Consider the following 12110-nt stretch of genomic DNA (forward strand, 5'->3'; position numbering starts at 1 on the left):
TTAGGACATGTATTTTTCATTTAAAAATATGTAGCAAAATGGATGATTGATGATATTCCAGAAAACATTCTTCCTGACTTGATTTGAGGCAAGTTGTTTCGTGGTGCTATGTTTATTTCGTATGTTTATAGCTATTAACTCTTGCATACTATATAATCAGAAAGAAAAGAGAACAGAAAATGTGCCACTTCAGAAAATAGGCTTTTGAGTTCTGGTGCACAAAACATTTAATGTACAATACATTACTTAAGTTAAGACCTCCATTAGCTTCCAAATTCTGTGAAAACAAATTTAAATGATAACCATGGAACTGCTGTGGATGCCTACATTTATGAGCATCAAGCAGCCACATGCTTTGCAGAAAAGGGATGGAATTGAGAATACTTAGAGTCTCGGTTCTCATCTTTTAGTATGTATAAAAGTATAAAATCGACATGAGGGTATTCTGTGATGAGGATTTAAAAAAAATAAAACCAAGATCGTAAAGTAATGGGTTTGGGATGAGACCCAACAATCTGTTGTTAACAAGCATACCCAGTAATTTTGATATAGATAATCTATGCTTGAGACATAAGCTCAAACAAGTAGTTTGTATATTTCATTGGTCATGTTCTTTTATCAATCGTTTTCATTATTTTACCCTTTTGTTTGCTTGCTTTATTTAAATAGGTGTTAGAACGTGAGAAAACGGAAGGAGAGATACTATTTCCCTGATGTAAAGGAGAGTCATATACTTGGATAAAAGATGTAGGTAGCAATGTTAAACTGTTATGTAAATTGATAAGCCAGATAATCCATAGTTGAGTGAAAAGAAAATGGATTTTGGATTTAGTGGGTATTTATATACCCACTGATATGAATAGCTGTATAATTCATTTCATTTTTTTAAGCACCTATTTTCTCTTACCTGTATTTATTAGGGTAATACTAATTCTGTAATAGATAAATCCTGAAGTTTTAAAACATTTAACACAAAAAAATGTGATAAGGATGGGTCTCAACACAGTTATTCAGGAACATACACTGAGAAAATCATTGCATCTAACAACGCATCTTCAAAAATGGTCCTTGAGGTCACCCTGGGCATTTACAACTAGCTAGCAGTTGAAAAAAGACAAAGAATGAAGGATTTTACAAGTTATCACTAATTTTAGAGGTATAAAAATGGAAAATGAGACTAAAATTCTCTGAATGACCTGTGGTTAGCTGGCCTAAATGAATCATTCTTATCTTCATTTGACTTGCACATTACCCTTCGTAGACATCCATGAGATGGTCCTTTGCAATTAACTGAGTGGAAATGAAAAGGGAGGAAAGAAGCAACTCCAAGAAAAGAGAGATGTGTGCAATTTGGAACATGTGAATTTTGGCAAGACAGAAGGTATTAAGTTGGAGATAGCTTCTTGGCAATAAGATACATGATTTCATGCTGAGAGGAAGAAGAAGATTTCATGTGTTCACATATGTATACTCAACACTTAGTAATGTTTGAGTTGTCATGGGTATTAATGAGATTAGAGAAGGAATGAACACCCAATTAAAAAACAAAAGGTCAAATACCATAGGGATTAGCAAGAGTTAAGGGGCAGGGAGAGGAAGAGGAGAACAAAAGTGCAGAGAATTTTCTGGAAGAAGATAAGGACAAGAGGGATGGAGTACTACAGAAGATCTGTTTCAATAGCTGGGGAAGAGCCATTGATTTTGAGGTTAATGGCAATCATTGTAAATAACTTTATTATTCTTAGGTAGAAACCTGGTAGCAAGGGAGGTGAGAAATAACTTGTCAGGGGAATATGGAAAAAGTAGTAGCAAGTTTTGACTACTTTGAGGAGCTGATATTGAAGAAAATGGAACAAATGGGACAGAAGACTAAAAAGTAGATTAAATAAGAGAAGATGATTATTTAACCTGAAATTCTAACAGGTAAGAAATGAAGCCATAGATATATGAGAAATCTTGTTTTATTCTATTTTTTTAGGCTAAACTTAATCCAAATCCAATACCTTGCCCACCTGCTGGAGGGGGAATTTAATCTATCATTATGTGACTTTTCCCTGTATCTTCTCAGGGTTGAGCACAAATCTCTAAGTGGGAAGATATTTTGCGGATGGTAAAAATTCTCATTTCTGGAATCCAGCTTTTCTAAATGATCTGAACATTGTCCTTTGAGTTTTTGTTACTCCTCCCTAAAGTTTCTTCCAGAAAATGGAGTGTGAGTCTTTGGTTCTCTGGTCCTTAAGACCCGCTTTTGGCCTAGAGGAATTCTGTCTACATTTTACCCCAACACACGATTCCTTTTATCTCCCTTTTGAGGGAGTGCAATGTAAGTATTTCCAGAAGGAGTGAGTATTCTTTAACTTGAAAGAACTTCTTATATCTGCCCAGCAAGGACAAGAAAATGTAAGACAAAGAATATGAAACAAACGAAGCCTATTATAAGAATAAAAACAGTGAATTTTCTCAATACATGTATGGAGAATTTTATTATTGTATTGTAAGAAGAACAATCAAAAGGATCTCAAGGGGAAGTAGTGGCTGAACATGAGTGACAAATGGTAATACAAAAATGTGTCATGTGCAAGTAATATTAAAGAAGAAAACCAAAGCAGGAGACATCACAATCACAGACTTTAGCCTCTACTACAAAACTGTAATCATCAAGACAGTATGGTATTGGTACAACAACAGACACATAGACCAATGGAATGGAATAGAATAGAGAACCCAGAATTGGACCCACAAATGTATGGCCAACTAATCTTTGACAAAGCAGGAAAGAGTATGCAGTGGAAAAAGGATAGCCTTTTTAACAAATGGTGCTGGGAGCTGGACAGCAACATGTAGAAGAATGATACTAGACCACTTTCTTAAATCATACACAAAAATAAGCTCAAAATGGATTAAAGACCTGAATGTGAGGCAGGAAGCGATCAAAAACCTAGAGGAGAAAGCAAGAAACAACTTCTTTGATCTTAGCTGCAGCAATTTCTTACTCAACACATCTCCAAAGGCAAGGGAATTAAAAGCAAAATGAACTATTGGGACCTCATCAAGATAAAAACCTTCTGCGCTGCAAGGAGACAATCAACAAAACTAAAAGGCAACGATGGAATGGGAAAAGATATTTGCGAATAACATATTGGATAAAGGACTAGTATCTAAAATCTATAAAGAATTCACCAAACTCCACACCCAAAACCAATAACACAGTGAAGAAATAGGCAGAAGACATGAGTACACACTTCTCTAAAGAAGACATCCAGATGGCCAACAGACACATGAAATGATGCTCAGTGTCACTCACCATCAGGGAAATACAAATCAAAGCCACACTGAGAATACCACCTCATGCCGGTCAGAGTGGCCAAAATGAACAAATCAGGCAACTATAGATGTTGGCGAGAATGTGGAGAAATGGGAATCCTCTTGCACTGTTGGTGGGAATGCAAACTGGTACAGCCTCTCTGGAAAACAGTGTGGAGGTTCCTCAAAAAATTGAAAGTAGAGCTACCCTATGATCCAGCAATTGCACTGCTAGGAATGTACCCAAGGGATATAGGAGTGCTGATGCATAGGGGCACTTGTACCCCAATGTTTGTGGCAGCACTTTCAACAATAACTAAGTTATGGAAAGAGCCTAAATGTCCATCAACTGATGAATGGATAAAGAAGATGTGGTTTATATATTCAATGGTATACTACTTGACAATGGGAAAGAATGAAATCATGCCATTTGCAGCAATGTGGATGGAACTGGAGAGGATTATGCTAAGTGCAATAAGTCAGTCAGAGAAAGACAGATGCTGTATGTTTGCACTCATATGTGGATCTTGAGAAACTTAACAGAGGACCATGGCAGAGGAGAGGGGAAAAAAAGTTACAAACAGAGAGGGAGGGAGACCCTCTACGGAAAACCGTAAGAGACTTAAATACTGAGAACAAGTTGAGGGTTGATGGGGGGAGGGGAGTGGGGAAAGTGGGTGATGGGCATTGAGGAGGGTACTTGTTGGGATGAGCACTGGCTGTTGTATGGAAACCAATTTGACAATAAATTATATTAAAAAATTTTTAAAAAATGTGTCCTATGTTATCACAGCCGTGTGCTTTCACAGTTTTCTCCCTTCCCGGCTTCTTTGCTTTATTCAGAAAAGGCAGAGCAGGGAATAATCCCTTGAATGGGGGGCAGGATACCACCAACCTGTGCGTGGAGTTCTCTGTGTGTTGGATGGCTGAGAGGCAGAGAGGTTGCTTTATGAAAATAACTGGAGCAGTGCATTCTAATGATGCGTTAGATGTAGAAAGGTACTTCTAATTTTCTCTTACTGTGTCGTTCTTTTGCTTCATAATTAATTGTGGTGGAGTTCTAACAAAAGACCTATATCAGTCTGAGAGTTTTTGTGGTGTTTTTAGCTATAACGGTACTCTCTAAAATAAAAAAAAAGTTACATATATATATATGTATTCTTAAATGAAACTATCTTGGCTGTAACTGTATAAAATGGTTAAGAGAATCATGACTCTTAGTTACCTCCAATTTGCAGTATTCTTGCTGCGTATCTATTTTATATAGCTCAAAATGAAAATTTATACACATTTGGTCAGTTCAGAAAACTGTAGAGAAAAAATTATAGTTCCAAAAAATTACAGTCTCAGGTTACCTCCAGAGATAGTGCATTGCATAGCTGTTTTATGTAATACAAAGGTAAAAAAAAAGTGATTGCAAAATGTAGTATACTGTCCTATTAGCATCGTTATTTCCTAATTGCTTTCATACTTTGTCATTTACCTTTTTATACTTTTTTATTTTTTTGTTAACATGGCTTGTTCAAATCCTAATGTGAAAAAATTTACAATTATTTTTACCCACCCTATCAATGCTGTTTGTTGTTAGTTTTTTAAATAGAAATTGATAAAGATTACTTCATATCTAGGTTGATCAGGCAACAGAAGTAAATGTTTCAATCCAGGCTATGGCAGATGAACAAATAAAGGATGAATGATAGTAGGTGACTTTCCCAGGGATGCACAGTGAGGAAATAGCAGTGTCTGGATGAAGAAACATTGTTCCATGTATATTTCTGATAGCCCTATTTGAAAATGAAAGGAGTAAAATGGAATAAAATGTTCCTGTTTTTGGCCTCTTTGGTGTTGGGATGTATTTTTATCAGTACATAATTAAGGTTAATGACTGTATCAAGGAGAGGTTATCATAGAACAACAAGAAAATATGTTGGATAAAGGAAAAATAGCAAAACAGGTTTTCTAATGAATGGGAAACAAAGTCGTGATGGAGCAAGACTCACCACCGTATTGTATGATGATAACGACTCACTTAAATAAGATAAGATATTCCTGGTTTGGATTCTTTAATAGTCTGTGCACATCTTCACCAGTAAGATAATAAGAAGGAAAAGAGATTTAGAAATGTAGCCTTACAATATCATTATTAATGACCGGTGAAGAATAGATAATAAAAACGTAGGGAATTTAAATGAGTTTAGTCACTTGAGGATGTCTACAAGTATTTTATGAAACAGAAATAACATAAAGCTGGTTGGGAACTTTTCTTTCAGTTTTTTTTTCTTTTTTTCTTTTTTTTCTTCTTTATTTCTTGAAACAGAAAGTTAAAAGCCTATAGGAGATAACTTCTGTTATTTTTTATCAAAGAAAAAAACCTGAGACATTCTCCCCCACTTTTTTCCTTTTCTTTCTTGCCTCTGATCTTTTGCAGAGTTTGTAAAAGCTATCTAAATCCACTTTCAGATCTACCACTAATGGGTGCCCTTGTTGGCTGCCTTAGTGGTGAGGCCAAAGATTAAGTGGTTGTGGAGACTACACTCCTGTCCTATTCTGAGCATTGCTCATGGGTCGAGGCTGAATTATATTGACAGGATAAAGTTGTCAAGACAATCACAGCTTTCAAAACTGCCAGCAAAGTCCCAATTGCTTCATGAACCATTACAGTATTTGAACTACTATGAACCAAATTCAAAGAATGGAAATGGGAAAATGTGCTCTGAGAGAAGTTGCCAACAGTGGTTTTGATCCCAGTAAGCAAAAGAAAAGAGTTCCTGATGATGGGTAAGTAAGAATGAGGCAGACAGGTACGGAATCAGTGTACATTCCCTTTTAGGGAGAGGTCCTGAAAGAATGAAGGATACAAACTTCAGTGACAGTTCACAGACATAGGCGAGGCTTCCCAGAACAGGCAATACATCTTAAAACAGGGGTTAACCGGGACCAAAAAAGTCCAAAAGAAAATGATATATAAAGAGCTATTTAAAACATATTCTCTCTCTCCCTCTCTCTCTGCTCTGTCCTCTCTCTCCCCCCCTCTCTCAAAATAAATAAGCTTAAAAGCAAACAAACAAAAATACATGTACTTATAACTCCCCCTCTCCATTATTACCTGGTAGTATGTTTAGGTCAAATAGGTATGAATAGCCAACCCTTTGTTTTCATTTCTGGGTGGTTAGATCAGCATTTCTCTGTTAAAGTAACATGTCTCTAATCTTAGGGTCAGTTTGAGTACCTTAGGGGCTAGTGTTAAAAATGGAAAGGTATGAATATATGTTTCCTGTGTATGACATAAATATATAACCAATTTAATATTTTTATTTTTGCTATCAGGCAGTGAGAATTCCATTACATGAAAAGACAAAATCTTGGACAAAACAGTACAAAATGTTTCTTTTTAGAATTTGGTCACTATCAGGAGGAACAGATTTGGCTCAGACTATCTTTTGGAAAAGTTATTTAGAATCACAATTGTGATACATAAAATTTTCCAATACTTGGTTAGCTAGTAGTCTCTGATTTAACTTCTGAAAGTAGTAATAACTGCTAAAACTGTGGTAATGTATTTAATAACAGTTAACCATCAAAAATATTTGTTGTATAAATAAGTGTTACAGCCATTAAAAAAAAAAAAACTCATTAAAGAGCATCTGGGTGACTTAGTTAAGTGTCTGATTCTTGATTTCGCCTCAGGTCATGATCTCACGGTTCATAAGTTTGAGTCCCGTGTCAAGCTCTGTGTTAATCACGCAGAACCTGCTTGGGATTCTCTCTTTTCCTCTCATGTTTCCCACCCCCTCCATTCATGCTTCTCAGACTGATGACTTTATTGCAGGACTAATTGTGTATCAGGCTTCTGTTTTCAGTATCTGTTCTATTCTCTGCACTTTATTTTTTTTAATTTTTTTTAACATTTATTTATTTTTGAGACAGAGAGAGAGAGAACATGAACAGGGGAGGGTCAGAGGAAGAGGGAGACATAGAATCTGAAACAGGCTCCAGGCTCTGAGCTGTCAGCACAGAGCCCGACGCAGGGCTCGAACCCACAGACCGCGAGATCATGACCTGAGCCGAAGTAGGGCGCTTAACCGACTGAGCCACCCAGGTGCCCCTATTCTCTGCACTTTAAATGTAGATTTGGGTAATCATAAAGAAAAGGCAGAAGTTAAGGTTTCACTTGTTTTGTAACTACTTATTGTACTCTGTTATTCTAATAATTTGCTTGTTTTAATCATAAATCAGTATTTTATTGGTGTGCTCCTTTGGATGGGCCCTTAAATTTAACAGTTCATTTTTTTTTGAACAATGAATAGTTGTTTTGTCAAAGTTTCTAAGGTTCAGAAATCCATGTGAGTTTAGTTGGATACCTCTGAGTCTGTCACAAGGTTGAAATCAAGGTGTCAGTTGAGGCTGTAGGCAGCGTAAGGGTCGATTGGAGAGACTTCACTTCCAAGTTCAGTCATGTAACAGTTTACAGGCATCAGGTCCTTGTTGCTAGTGACTGGAGATACTACTTCTTTGTAACACGGGCTTCTCCATTGGGCTATTTACAACGTGGCAGCTTGTTTCCCCAGAGTGAGGTCTCTAGTGATAGGGGCGAACAAGATGGAACTCAGTGTTTTTTGTAACCTAATCTTGGAAGTGGCATCGCACTATTTTTTCTTTTTGATTTCAGCACAACCTTTTTTATTTTGGAATAATATGTTAGAAAAGTTATGAAGGAAATTCCAAATTCTCCTATATTACTCTGCTAGTTTCCCCTAATGTTAGCATATTATGTTACCATGGTGTATTTTTCAAAAGTAAAAAGACAATGTTGGAACAATATGTTTAACCTGGAGACCCTATTCATATTATACCATCCAGGACACTGAGGGTTTTAGAATTCCATCCAGGACACTGTATTACATACAGTTGTCAAGTCTCCTATCTCCTTTGGTCTGTGATGGTTTCTATATCTTTATTTAAAAAAAAATTTTTTTTTTTCAGGGCGCCTGGGTGGCGCAGTCGGTTGAGCATCCGACTTCAGCCAGGTCACGATCTCGCGGTCCGAGAGTTCGAGCCCCGCGTCGGGCTCTGGGCTGATGGCTCAGAGCCCGGAGCCTGTTTCCGATTCTGTGTCTCCCTCTCTCTCTGCCCCTCCCCCGTTCATGCTCTGTCTCTCTCTGTCCCCCCAAAAATAAATAAACGTTGAAAAAAAAAAATAAAAAAAAATTTTTTTTTTTCAACGTTTATTTATTTTGCATGAACGGGGGAGGGGCAGAGAGAGAGGGAGACACAGAATTGGAAACAGGCTCCGGGCTCTGAGCCATCAGCCCAGAGCCCGACGCGGGGCTCGAACTCACGGACCGCGAGATCGTGACCTGGCCGAAGTCGGACGCTCAACCGACTGCGCCACCCAGGCGCCCCAACTATATCTTTATTTTTGATGACTTTTAGAGTTTCATGGACTACTTATATGTACTCCTCAATTTGGGTTTGTCTGGTGTTTTTTTTTTTTTCCATCAATAGACCAAGATTATGTGTTTTAGGGAAGAATATAGTAGAACTGAACTATCCTTTGCATTCTATTATAGCAGGGTTATAGGATATCATGTGACAGATCACGCGTGATGTTAACCTTGATAGCTTTTAAAACAGGAAATTTAGAAAAAAAATCTGCTTTTCCCTTCCATTTATCAATTATAAGTCTTCCTTTTTTATGTTTATTTATTTTGAGAGAAAGAGAGAGAGAGACCAAGCATGGGAGGGGCAGAGAGAGAGAGAGAGAGGGAGAGAGAGAATCCCAAGCAGGCTTTGTGCTGTCAGTGCAGAGCCCAACACAAGGCTCAGTACCACAAACCATGAGATTATGACCTGAACCGATATCAACAGTCAGACACTTAACCGACTGAGCCACCCAGGTTCCCCTTAAGTTATAAGTCTTCTATTCTATGTATCTGAAGCTTTCTGCTACTAGGATTTGCTACAAATGGAATAAGAAGAATATTACCAAGAAAATACCCAATTTCTGGCACGTTAAATAGGATACTAGGATTTTTTTCCAAATTTATAAACCCCAAATTAAAATATTACTTAATTTAGATAATTCATATAAGTTTTGATTAAAATCAGAAGGTATTATTCAAGGGAATATGGTTTTATATTCTTGGAGAATGGCATGGGGAATTGAGATATATCTGTCCCTCAATTTCCTCTTCTTGCCTTCGGCCCAGGATTGCGGGTATGTGTGTGTATGTGCATGCATGTGCTTGAACATGCTTGTATTTATGCCTGCTAGAAGAGCTGCAATGAATGGTAAAGTCAGGAATCTCTTATTTGAGACTCTAGTCAGAGGCCACCTTATAGACATAGTTACAGGCACATTAAAGTAAACCCAGTTATGCAACATGGTCAGAGAAAAAGAGGCCTGGCGGTTGGATTTTCACTGCTGTCCTCAGTTTCTGCATAGCATGGATGATTGAGTCAAGCCCTGGTAGCAAAGTCATGGTGGCAGTAGAGGTCAGAGTGGGCTCTCCGGCCAGAGGACTGAATGCAGGACAGACAGGAGAGGTCAGGCCCGAATGAGTTAGTCAGAGAACACTATCAGGCTATGACCAAGATGGGAGAGTTATTCTCCTACCTGCCAATTTAAATGAAGATTGCTAGCAAGTCTGGTCACCATAGACACAAGGTCTGCCAACCATCATGTGCCCCAAGACTAGTACAAGGTCAGGCAAATTCTCACCTCAAACTTCAGGGGGATGTTTTGGCCACTTAACTCCCTATTTCCCTGATATGTCTGGACATAATTTGAGGAAATGATCAGAAACAGTAGGTGGTTGTGGAAGACTGAGCATTTCATGTAGGGATACCATTTAAAGTATCAGTAAGGCCTGACCTTTAATTATACAAACAGTTTTACACAAATGCAGAACATAAACATTTTCTGTATATCTAAACTGAAATTTGGGCTCAGTGTTATGATTCTGATGTGCCTTTTTCATATCATAAATCTCAGGCAACTGACCAGGCTACCAGCAATTCCCTTTGGATTGAAAAGCCATTTGATTTCTCCTCAGTGTGAGTCCCAATTCTGATGACTGGAAAATTCTGATTTTTCCAATTTTGAGGGATGCTGAACTATTAACCTTCCTAATTCCATGTTGTCCCCTGAAATAAAAGTCTCTAGATGTTGTCCTCGCCTAACTGGTCTGGGAAAGAAGATAAAAGAGGGCAGAATGGCTTAATGGGTAAGATTCCTACATTCCTTTAGTAAACATAACTTCCATTTTTCTAGAATTGAGACCATGATTTTACAAGGATGTAGGAAAGCATGGTAGGCCAAATAATGGAACCTCAAAAATGTTCATAAGCCTAATTTGTAGCACCTATGGCTTTATTATCTTGGGGACTTTGCCATTGTGATTAAGATTAAGCAGAAGTCAGAGAAGATAGAATATGCTGCATTGCTGACTTTGAATATGACCTGAGCCAAGAATGCAGGAGGCTCTAGAAATGGGAAAATGAAAGTGATCTTTCCTTAGAACTTCCAGAAGGAACCAGCTCTGCTGACCCCTTCACTTTGACCCACTGAAACTGATTTGGGACTTCTAATCTTCAGAAGTATAAAATAATAAATCTATATTGCTTTAAACTGCTATGTTTATGGTTGGTTATATTAGCAGTAAGAAACCAGTACTGAAGACAGCTAGGCTATATTCCTTTTTTTAAGGAGAGAGAGAATCTATAAGGAATGATTACACTTACACTCATGCTCTGCACCTCTCAGAGCCAACAGTAATACAACGAGAAGAAACTAAGCTCTCCATTTAGGAGTTTGAGCTTCAGTGATTATGATGATAATCCTTTCCAGGCCTTGTTGGGACCTGTGTTTCTAAAGATCTTGGACATAAGAAGGTAGGTTCGTGAAAATTCCCATAGCTTATTCACTCAAAAACTTGGAGTTCTGCTTTCTTTTCACTATTTTCCTAATTTTTTTTTTTAAATCTGAAAACGTTGATAATTATCATGGAGTTATTGAGACACCTTTGAAGATAATTCCAAACAAAATGACCCAGTAGCTGCCTATATTTTATGAGTATATTATTTTTTTATTAAAAGTAAATACAGCCCAGAAATAAAGATTGGAAATTTAATGCTAGCCATGTTTCTGCTAATAAAAGTGACTTAATATTTGCTAATAAGAAGTATTCAACTTAGGCACAGCAAATGAATTTAGAAAGAACTTTGGAATGGAAGGTTCTGTGTGAGATAGCCAAGCCCCTTCATCTCTTTAATCTTCCTTAGCCTACTTTTATCTTCTATAAGGAGAAGAATAAAGTGACCTCTGAGGTTCCTAAGAGCTCTGAAAATTGTTGATTTATGCTAATAGTTATTGCCAAATCTGTTAAAGGAAAATGCTATCAAGAAAGTAAGAAAAATTGGAATGCAAAAGCCCTTCAGCTCTAATGAAGTCAGGTGGCACTATGAAGACACTGACAGAAGCTTAGAAAAGACTTTTAATGCTTCAAGATATCCTCTCTACCCTTGCAAAGTTCAATTTCAATCATTTGCATATTTATGTATTAGATCACAATCTTCTCAGGAGATTCCTGAGTGTAATCTGAAACTGGCCTCTGTAAACAGAGAGCAGAGAGAGATTGAAGGAAGAGGCAGATACTTCAGATTGGTAGGTGGCTGTTTTAACAAACAAAGGGACTTACATGGCTTGTCTTGGGTGGCCACAAGACAAGTGTATCTTGACAGTTTATATAGAAGCCTATCCTGGGCTCAGATGGTCTCAACAACACGTTGCTCTCTGAAGGCTGTGT

This window comes from Leopardus geoffroyi, chromosome A1, assembly GCF_018350155.1.
Source record: "Leopardus geoffroyi isolate Oge1 chromosome A1, O.geoffroyi_Oge1_pat1.0, whole genome shotgun sequence".
NCBI classification, from domain to species: domain Eukaryota; kingdom Metazoa; phylum Chordata; class Mammalia; order Carnivora; family Felidae; genus Leopardus; species Leopardus geoffroyi.